Source organism: Arvicanthis niloticus, chromosome 14 (assembly GCF_011762505.2).
Source record: "Arvicanthis niloticus isolate mArvNil1 chromosome 14, mArvNil1.pat.X, whole genome shotgun sequence".
In the NCBI taxonomy this organism is placed as follows: Eukaryota; Metazoa; Chordata; class Mammalia; order Rodentia; family Muridae; genus Arvicanthis; species Arvicanthis niloticus.
The window spans coordinates 38693410-38705286 of record NC_047671.1 but is presented as its reverse complement, the minus strand read 5'-3'; positions in this window follow the sequence as shown (position 1 = coordinate 38705286).

Here is an 11877-nt window from a genome sequence, read left to right as displayed (position 1 = left end):
TCTCTGTACATTACTGGAGTCTATCTATCTGTCATTTCTTTAGTGTTGTGTCAAATGTAAACTGCTAAAGTTAGAAGTTGTCTCCAGAGGTAAGAAGAGAACATCAGAGAGGTAACAAACTTAGCCATCACATCCAGACGGTCTGCTATAAAACTGCCTGGCCAATTCTTTGCTCATGATGCCCACCAGACTGTTAAATCATGGCTAATTTCTAATAAAATCATATCTTTTTATTAAGCTGTGATACAAAGGGGCCATTCACTTTTGGTCTCTAGTTCTCAATCCTTGCTGAATTACCTAGGGATCTTTTCTAAAGGGGAATTTATGAAAATTACCTAGAGAACTGCTAACCTATCAATGTCCAAGTCTCATTCTAGGATAACCTGAGGGACCAGGGCTGGAGGAGAGCTGCTATCAGTGCTTTCCTCAAGCTCCTGCAGTGCTTCTAATGTATTGCCAACCATTGAACATTGCTTGAGAAGATGTTGACAGTCAACACAACTGCTATAGGTCCCCCATTACTTTAAAAGAACAGTGACCTCAAAAAGTCCTCCAAACATCACTTTGCTGTGTAGAGACAGATCCATAGATCTTTCTGGGACTGATTAGCTTTGTCAGTATTAGAAGCAATATACCTCTCCAGAGACCATAAATAAATCCTGTCAGGTTGTAAACCTGTGGAATAATCTGGCAAAAAAAAAAAAAAATTGACAAAACGGCAAACAGGGATAATTGGTGAGCAACCCTGATGCTGACATACTATTGGAGTAAATTGGGAAGAGGGCAACAGTTATTTTGGATTTTCAACGTGGTTTTTATAGTAACTACAAAATTGGAATGGAAACACTTGTGCTCAAATTGATAGTGCCCTTAAGTGGCAAGAAAATCTGTCCTCAGCTACTTTGGACCCATTATCTCTGAGGTTTCACTGATGTAAATTGTACCTTATCCTGCAGAAAGCCACCATGTCTAAAGCCTGTCATACCAACCCCCTGAGAGTTCAGTAACCTAGCAGCCACAACCTGCTCAAACTACTACTGCATAGTGTGTGGAATTTTGATCTGGGGGTAAATGGCTTATTTTTTACTTGAAAATTTATAGACATAAAAGAAAAGATATATGTAAGTACACTGTATATTTCTTTCACATGTCACATACATATATCATGTTTTCAATTAAAATTAAGGAGAACAACTTTCATGGCATGATTCTGAAGCCAGCAAAAGTAATTAAGCTAGTTATAAAATTTGAGGTCCATGAGTAAGTCTATCACTTTGTTTTCATTTAATATTGACTGTTGCAGTTATTTCTAAAATAGCTGATAGGAACTTGCTAGGGAGCTCTGGAAATCCTTTTTAAAATCTCTCTCTCTCTCTCTCTCTCTCTCTCTCTCTCTCTCTCTCTCTCTCTCTCTCTCTTGCTCTTTCTCCCTCAAGAGTGTGAATGTGTAGTTAGGGAATGAACCTTAGACTTTGCATATGCTATCCAGTGTTCTACCACTAAGCTATATCTCCAATCCTCTTTTCTAAAAATCAATTTTTATTTTTTGAAAATATAATTTAATTATATAATTTCCCTCTTTTTTCTCTCTCTTAACTCTCCCATGTATCTACCTTGCTTTCTTTCAAATTCATGACCACTTTTTCTTTGTTGACACATACATATATGTATATGTATATGTATATATGTATAAATGTAAATATCACTTTAATTACTCAGAGGAAGGAATAAGAGCTATACTCAAATTTTATGAATATATGGCTTAGGTTGAGCCCAGAGCACTTCTTTCTAACTATCTCTAGCTTCCAGGCTCTGCACAATCTAATCTTCTGCAAGCCCAGACCTTGAAGGCTTCAGCTTCCAGCCTCCATCTGCTAACTTAGGTCTAGAATGTTTCAGCCTCTGAGACTTACTACTGAATAAATTCACTATTTCTAGTTCTTCCTGACTCTGGTTCAACTCAGCTGCTTTGGCTCAAACTCCTGTCCAAGCTAACTGATTCAAATTTGCTTCTTTCAGCTTCTAACTAAATTGTTCTTGGAAAGACTGCGCTGAACTCCACAAACTGAACTGCTCCAAACTCAACTGCTTTGTACTGAACAGAGCAAATAAATTGAATTTCTCATTTCTCTCCCCCTCACTTCTTTTTAAGTATCTCTCTTTCCTGTCTGTTCTAGTGTCAGTTGGACATATTTTATCTCTTGACTCATTCTATCTAATCTATCTCATGATTTGTCATTTTGTCTTCCCCTCTACTAGACATCACCATTTGTGATTAAACATTTGGACTAAAGTCATCTCTATATTCCAGCCAGAGGGATTAAACATGTGTGGTATGTCTGCATTCCAGTCCGATATGTGATCCCTTGCCAGACAAGCCACATTGCTGGATTAAGATTCACACATATATATGTATATGTACATGTATATGTATATCTCTATGTATGTATACATGTATACATGTATGTATGTATGTATGTATATATGTCATATGTGTGTATGTATGTGAATTTATACATATAAATGTAATTACAACCTGCTCTGTCTGAATACTGTCACTTGTATGTAATGTTTTCAGGTCTGATAATTTGGTATTGGGTAACCAGTTGGCGTCCTTCCCTGGAGAAGACTATTTCTCTTGCTCTCAGCACTCCTTAGTTGCCTACAGTTCTTTGTCTAGAGTTGAGGTCCCATTAGCTTTCTGTCTTCCGTGAGATCATGTTCACTGGTGTGGTCCTTCTTCAGGTTATATTTAGATAGTAATGTTGGTAAGACTTTATGGATGTAGCTTCTCTGGCATTTCTAGAAGACACGATGTCACTGAAAACTTCCTCCTCTTTCTCATGCTCTTAGAATATTTCCACTTCCTCTTTACATTTTTCCGTAAGCCTTAGCTGCAGGAGTTATGTCATAGATGTATCATTTAGGACTGGGCTCTACATCTCTGCATTTTGATAAGTTATAGTTTTCTGTAATGGTCTCCATATGTTACAAAGAGAAATTTCTTTAATGAGGGATGAGGACTACACCTATCTGTGAGTATAGGGTAGTTAGGAATTATAATGATTTAGAAAAGTGGCAATTGGGGTTCTCCTCCAAGATTCGTTGTTTGGTTAGCCCTGGAGTGTTGGCTAGCTTTCCAGAACCAAGCATGATTTTCTCTCGTTGAGCAGGTCTTAAGTCCAATTAGAAAGCTGTTGGCTCCTACCACTGTCATCCTGGTTGTTGCAGTTCATAGGTGTCATAGCTGACTAGGACTACTGGAAAGTATCTTCCATTGGAAGTGTGGATGGCTTCTTTTGGTACCATAAAAGCTAGTCCTCAGGCAGGATGCTATTAAGTCAAATCCAGCTCAGGGCCTCCAGGCCCTGCATCTTAAGAGGATGGTCTTCATCAATAGGGCTTTACCTTTCACATCTTGAGGACTACTAAGAGCAATGGTAATAGCCTATAATGTTTTGATATTCTCTCAGAAACCCTGACTAACAACCCAAAAGAATTCTCATGCCTAGTGCTAGAGTTTTTGTTGGATAATCTATGGCTCTTGGGAGAGTCCTCTATAGTTCTCTATGGGAGAACATTGTCAGCCCAGATGGGAAATTTTTATTTAAACTACATATGTATGTTTATATTCCAACTTACATGTATTATAGATATCTTGGGGTAGATAGTTAATAATGTGATTTCTTATAACTTTTACATAATTCTGTTATTTTACTCTTCTTCTTGTATATCTGTCTCCCACTTTCTAATTAAAGTCCCTTCTTTTTCCAATTTTTCCTTTCAAACTGCATGTGTCCATAGCAACCACCCCTTTCCAAGATAATTCCTTTTTTACTTTCCATGTTCCTACAGTTACTCCAGATTAGACCCTCATGCCTGAAGATCTGGAGCTGGGAACCTCAAACGAAAGAGAACATTTGTTGTTCTGGACCATTCCATATGGTCTTTTCTAATTATATCCATCTACCTGTAAGCTTCATGATTTCATTTTCCCTTACACTTGAAAGCTATCTTTTAATAAGCTATCTACCTTGGAAATTCTATGTACTAAAACTCATATTTTGGGCATAAATGCTTTTTATATTTCTTCAGATTAAACATTTTCTTCATCCATGCTAAATACCTATCAAACAAATATTTTTAGCTATAGTTTGAAAGGAGATGTAGTTTGGCTGGGGTATTTATCTGGATCAACCTACCTTGAGCCAAACCATGTCTTCTAAATGAATACAAATTTATTCAGTCATACGTTGCATACGTTGCGGGAGGTATTAGAAAAAAGGAGGCATCCAGCTATCTCCCTGTGTGGCCATGTTGCTGTTGCCATTCTATGAATCCCACACTAAGGGCGACACCGGCTAGCCAGTGGAGCCAGCCCAGGACCCATGAGACATTGGTGTGGCTGTTGCCTCTGCAGGTCAGCTCAGTGGCCTCCAGCCCCCAAAACCCAGGGAATATCCGCCACCCCCATGTGGTAGATATAACAGTTCCAGTACCTGGTAGAAATAAGACTCTTAATGCTTAAAGATTATGCCCAATAGATTTATTTATCAAAAAATACTCCATACACAAGATACCCACATAATTAGAATTGTTAACCCAATTAGCTAACATTTATATGAATACTGCCAGAGACATGAGGGTAACATCTCCTGTCATCTTGCCCCTCCTCTTTTCTCCTCCCTCTCCCAAACTTTTCCACTCCACCTCCCCTTCTACTGCCCAATCTTCGGCTCTAACCTTTATTTTACACATTAAGGTGGTCAGAAGGTTCACAAGAAGTCACCTGTATACTGATTCACTCCTTGTCTGCAGCACCTCCCAGGATAGCAGAATTAGCATCAAAATACAAGTCCAGGGCTATCCACAACAGATATAGAACACAATTGTTCCATTTATTAGCCTCCAAAGAATCTTTATTATGGGTCTTGAATGTAAATTGGGTTACGCTACAAAGGAAAGTAACAAGCTCTACCAACCCCATGTATTTCTACAATATACAAGTGTTACTTAGAAAGATGTACCCGACAGACAAAAGGTATCCTGAATCCAGAGGGACCACTCTTAAGGATGACAAAAATTGATTCTGTAAAAGATCTAGAATACTCTCTAGACCTTTACTTGCCCCAGGGTGGAAACATAATCACACTGGAAAACTCTACACTGAGGACAGAGATGCAAGATGAAAAAATACTGGGTTCCTGGTTCACAACTTTTTTTTTTCCTTGTAAACTATCAATAAGTAATTCAGAGAAGTACACAAGGTATGAACGAATTAACATATCACAAATATTACTCAGCAATTACCTGTTAGTTTTAAACACAGATCATTTTTATGGGCCCTTCAAGTTTAAAACAAAAACTATCATAAAAATTTGTCACTGGGGGCTGGAGAGATGGCTCAGTGGTTAAAAGACTGGTGCTCTTCCAGAGGTCCTGAGTTCAATTCCCAGCAACCACATGGTGGTTCACAACCATCTGTATCTGTAATAAGATCTGATGCCTTCTTCTGGTGTGTATGAAGACAGCTAGTGTGTGTGTGTGTGTGTGTGTGTGTGTGTGTGTGTGTGTGTGTGTGTGTGTATTTTTAAATAGATAAACCATTTTTATAAAAAAATAATATCACTTCCCCAACCATTAGTTGGTGAGACACAGGTAAGTAGTAGGTAAAAAATATCCATGGATTGTACAGCCTGGATCCAGTGGCCAGTTCTCCTGAGTGGCTAAGCTAACTACCCCCAATTATACCTGGGAAATGTCATGTTGCAAACACTGGGACCAAAGAAAAGGCTTTTAGCTGCAGAGATGTCATTTGTCAAAGTTTTCTTGAATATATTTGTCAGAAGGAAAAGAAGCTCCATTTAAAAAAAAAAAAAAAAAAGACTTCCAATCACTCTCACTCAGGAACTGAGCAGTGTGGAACTTTCTTAGCACCACTTCTGGTGTTCATCTGAAACCTGACTAACAACTGGAGCATCAAGAGCAGAAGCAGCCTAATGATTAGATGTCAGAACTGTAGTACATCAGATTTGTTCATGGAGATTTCTAGGGTATCCAGGTCTCTCTTTCAAGCATAAATAGTCAATGGAAGAAAAAAAATTCTGAAGTAGCACTTAACTTACATCTTTTTGTGGAACTAAAGCCGGATACTAGTGATCCGGGAGCACAGAAGACCTATACTAGCAAATCAACAAGCAATACCTTCTGGGATTTAAGGTCTTACAAAACTGTTTTACTACAACATGCACACACCTATACACATATTTATACAATTACAGAGATTTGACATAAATATTTAATGTGTCCTTAAAGCCTTCAACAACAGAATTTACAATGGAAGCAATGATAAAAACCTCTATGAGAAAAATACTAGCAGCATCTACAACAATATGGTAAATCATTTCTAAATAACAGTATTGATAAGATGAGCTTTCTAAAATACCCAGGACACCTCTTTGGCTAATTAAAGCTAGAAAGTAGATGTGACTCTTTTATCATTTACAATATTGTATCCCTGATCATCCTATGGTAAATGATTTTACCTCAGTAATAACTATGATCCAACATTCAGTTAGCAATTGCCACATCAGACTTTATCTACTGGTAGCAACTGGTTCAGATAATATTGCCTTGCATGTATTTATTTTATCATGCTAATAAAGTTTCCTGTTATAAATGCAAATTAACCTGTCTGATGTAATATAAGAAACACATATATCTTTCTTGAAAAAGGAAGATGTGCCAGTATTTCATTTCTGTTTTGAAACTTAAGTGGGTAAGTATATTAGAACAGAAGGTAACAGGCAATCATCTGCACTGAACACAATAACATAACTAAGCACCAACAAATCTCTCTGGGAGAAATTACATCTATTATAACTTAGCCACATTCTGTTTCCTTGGTGTTTGCATAACATTATGAAACTGCTCCTTTGCAAACACTGCGAAGAAGCCTGTGCACCTTGTCTGTCACACAGAGTTCAGGAAGGCCACTACTGACTCCAGTTAACTATCCTGGAGCACAAAGGATGCATAGACTGATGAAAAGCTTTGATTAAAAATATTGATGTGACTAATGATGACAGCTCACGATCCTCCAGCCAAAATCTGTGGCCTAGAGTCAGCAATCTACGAAGGTTTGTAGAAAGAAGAGAAGAAGCTCTATTGTGTTCATGAGTGGAAAGCTTTCTGTTTGGACTCTGCCACCTAGAATCCATCTTGGAAACTCTTTTTTTTTTCATATCATCATCATCATCATCATCATCATCATCATCATTTCTCACAAGTATCTTCTCCACTTCTCAGTGAGGAACTTAAGGCAGGAAGGCTAGTCTTCCCTAGTAGGTGAAGGTGCTAACCAACAGGAGATGTTCTGTGTTGTCAGAGACAACCTGCCTTGTACTGGTTCTTCCCTCTCCCACCCCAGATTCATACAAGCTAACTTGTCTTAAAAGATTACACACTCCGATGCTTTAAAACTGATAAAAAAAATCTCAGCAGAACAATAGCCCATGTGATTAAAATGGACATATGTGACATTTTTGTCTCCAGTCTCCAAGGGCTCATCTACACTTGTCAACAGAACCCTTCACTCTCTACGGAAGATGGCTTCAGCCCTAGCGCTACCAAGCATGAGAAGTTCAGTTAATCCCACAAAGAGTAAATGAGGATCAGTTACACTTGAAGCAAAATGAACGTGCTGCATAGATAGAGCAGAACACTCACAAACACTGTCAAGGTAAGCAATACATCTGTACACTGTGGGGCTGGCACTGGTCTTGGGTATAAAACACAGAAGAGCATTATCCAGCTAAAGTCCATTCCTGTGCAACACCTGAGATTTCTTAATATCTTACAGGCAGGAAGGCTCAGCTCTCTGTAGGGAGACATGATCTTCACACATACAATATGCTACTGGCTGGAGGCCTAGAGAATCGTAGGAACATAGAGGATTTAAAGACAAAAATATACACAAAGACAACAGCACTGGGTTTTCTCAGAACACATGTGCTCTCACCACACGGTGGGAGGCCAAGGTGGAGCCTGTGGAGCTTGGCAGAGACACTAGTGGGGCCTAGTGTGGATGTATGTAGACCAGGGCTGTAAATCTGGTAACAAGCACTCCTTCATAGCTTGTGAGGACTGTGAAAACACCGGCCCTTTTGAGAGTGCAGTCTGAGGAAACAGGAAGCCATTTGGAAAGGCGACTCATGCACTTTTAAGCTTCAAGCCTATGGACAAGGCAAAACAGTTCTAGCCTCCTTCTCTGGCCCAGTGAAGCAGCTGTGCCCACAAAAGTGTCCCACTGAAGAGTGCTAGACCTCAGAAGAGAAACGTACTAATTTGGTGGTCTGTTTCCTGTTCAGATCAAAATGCCCGAGTTGAGGACATCTCTTTAAAATGTATAGTAAATTCTTTTCTTATTTTATCCTGCTGTATGAAATTTGCATTTTTCATCAACTGGCAGCCCACACTCAAGAAACAGCCTAAGAAAAGAAAGGAGAGTTGGAGCCCAATAGACAGCCAACTCATTGTGGTTGGTACTTTGAGACCCAAAACTTCATTTGCTCAGTGTCTCCTGTTCCCCACACTTGCCTATGCTTTTTTTCTTCTTTTTAAAATTTATTTATTTTTATTGGATATTATATTTACATTTCAGATTTTATCCCCTTACCCCCATTCCTCCCACCACCCAGGAATCTCCTATCCCATCCCCCCTCCTCATGCTTCTATGAGGGTGTGCCCCCACCTACCTCCCCCTCCCACCTCCCCACCCTCAAATTCCCCCACACACACTCAGTGTTCAGCCTTCATGGGACTGAGGATCTCCTTTCCCACCTAGGCCTGACAAGGCCATCCTCCCCTACATGTACAGATGGTTGCCTATGTTTTTGATCTAGAATCCAGCTCTGAAGTTTATGGCTTCCTGGGGTTTATGGTCTTTCCCATGAAGGTATTCTCCACTTATTAATATGCATTATAATTTCTCTTCTCACAACCATGATCCCCTAGGAAAGCCAAGTAAGTTTTATGTAGCATCAGGGAGATGAGGTGGGACTGCTTGAGGGATTTGGATAAGACTTTTGCTTGAAAGATTTAGTGTGTGTGTGTGTGTGTGTGTGTGTGTGTGTAAGAAAGAGAGACTTATGAATAGACACTAACAATTTTGCCCTTACACCTTCCATTCTACTTAGTTTGAAGAAAGAGGAAAAAATAAAAATTTTGAAAAAGTGCTCAAGCTGTAATTTTCATTTCAAATAGAATCTATTGCTTGTCTTATGGTTTTTGAATAAGCTGTTTGCCTGAGATGACAGCCTATTAACAGATCATTTGCATAAACTTAATCTTAAAGTAACACCACAGAGAACAACAACCAAACCCAGCAAACCTGCCAGGCCAGTTGCTCAGGTTCTAAAATGGTCAGTTATTTCACTTGTTAATATGTTCCTTCTCAAGACCCTTGTTCTAACTCACTACTTAAAAAGTCACACACTCATTATAGAGGGATCTTTGAAAACAGTGAAGAGCCAGTGCTAACACCTGGATCTTACGGCTCTGAAGATACTTAACCTGTCAATGCAGGGCTCATCTAGGAAGAATGGTCCTATTCATGGACTTGCTTTTCCCAAAATGGAGGTGGAGTTCATTTTCTGGCTCCTCTCTGTCCTTTTGAATTGTCACCCCTAAAATGGGCAGCCAGCAGATTTAATGTTCATATGGAGAAGCAGCCTGTTTGCAAATAAGCAGCCCTAACTTAGCATGCTGAGATGGCCACTTTATAAACGGGTCAAGAGGCATCCTGTATCTTTCATAAAGTACACCTTGAAGTAATCATAGTAACCAACTGCATTAGCAAGAATTATTTTCATTGCTTCTGCCTGCCTTTGGAAGTCTACTAAAAGTCCCCAAACTATATACCTCCCATTTGTCACCCAGTTCCATAAGAGAAACAATAATATATTTCACAGCTGGGAATAACATTTCCCTCTTGCCTCATATACAGGTACTCTTGGGACTACTGTTATTTAGAGTAACAAGAAGGGAGAAACTAGGAGTAGTCAGAACAATGGTAGCGTCTCTCCTGGTCTCTTAATGTAATGGCATTTTATTAGGAGTCTTTCAATGTGTATAATCTCATTTAATCCTTAAAGCATGTCTATAGGAGTCAGAACTGTGTATTACTATTTTACAGAGAAGTAGAAAGAGGCATATGTCCCTTTAACAGGATAGGCAAGTATTCAGATACACATCCTTTTGGGTCCAGAATCCAAGCCCCAATAGCCATGCACTAAAGTGTATAAACAGGACTTCTAGCCTTAGCTTTTACTCAAAAGAAATAGTACTTGGGAGGCAGAGTCAGTTGGAACTCTGAGTTCCAGGCCAACCTGATCTACAAAGTAACTTTCAGGACAGCCAGGGCCACACAGAGAAACACCAAAAAGGAAAAATGGAAAAGCAAATAAAAACTTCATAAATAGTATATTTAGTCTGTATGATGTTTGCCACTACAAGAGCATTTCTGCTTCTTCATTACAGCACAAATATAATCTGTGAGTCAAAACGTAACTACTCATATCACTATCAGTAAATTTCAAAGTACTCAAAGTTATAGTAATCCAGCCTCTATCCCATGATGGAGGAAAAGATGACTTATGTATTTTTGGTTCACCAATTAGGAACAAGTGTGCTTTGTAAAGGGAAGGTTATTTTGACTTTGATAAGAATATTGCTTACTGTCTGATCATAAAGGACCAGAGCTGGGGATGAAATACAGAATACTTTGTCCTTCACTTCAGGCATGATGACTGAACCTCCTTGGTTGTAAATTCCCCAATATTTGATGGCTCCAGTGTCAGCAGCAAAATGATGCATAATAAACACTACAATGCATTATCCTCAGCTTCTTGATTTGGTGCCCAGTCGGGGAAGGAAACGGTCTACTTTTGAATGGGTTTTCTGAAATAATACACAGGCAGTGTGTATGGGAAAGATCTAAAGAGAAAAATTGAAGCTTGTTTTTCATCCTACAGTCTCCAAATTATCCTTTGAAACTGACAATCGTGAATGACGTGGACCCATGTCCCACCATCACGGGGTTGGTATCAGAAAAGAACAGAGTATTTGGGCTTTCATCTGGCTGGGAAAAAGGAAACAAAGTTTATTTTGAACAGGAAATGAAAAAAAAAAAAGAGAGATTTGATGAAAGCCAAAGAAACAAGCTGCTCAAATCCTTTGACAAAGAAGAAACAAAGGGAATGGATTCATGGAATAATACACAGAACTAAAAATAATGTTTCAATAATTCTCTAATTGTTCCATTTTATCCAGAACAATTTCACAGAATCCAAAAGCCTACTTTAGAAGGAATAAAAACTATTTTAAGGCCTGCCTGTGATGAAATGGTATTTTTCAGGCACAACGGAAATTGTAAGGCAACAGTGAGAAAGAACAACACAGGGTGCACACACAGCTTTGCCCATGACAGCTGCCTCTCTGTCTATATCCAATTCAGAGACCCGATTTGTTGCCAGGGACCTGAGTTGTTACACAGTTCAACACTGGCATCTCACAGTTTATGGGCTTAGAACTGTGAAGTGATTCCCACAAGGTCATGCTTAAGCTGTAGTCTTTCTGTTGTCTAAATAACAAATTACAAAATCGATAAAAGCAGAAGAGGCCATATTGTAATTCTCCTACCTTAGAAAAGGATGGTTGTGGCTATAGTGTGCCTATCATTGGAGCAGTTCCCTAGGACACACAAGCGTCTGGATTCTATACCTGATATTGAACAATAAATGAATTACCTAAAGACTTCTTATAAGAAAAATGGTAATGACTGTAGTTCCTGAATCCATATATACATTAAAGCATTTT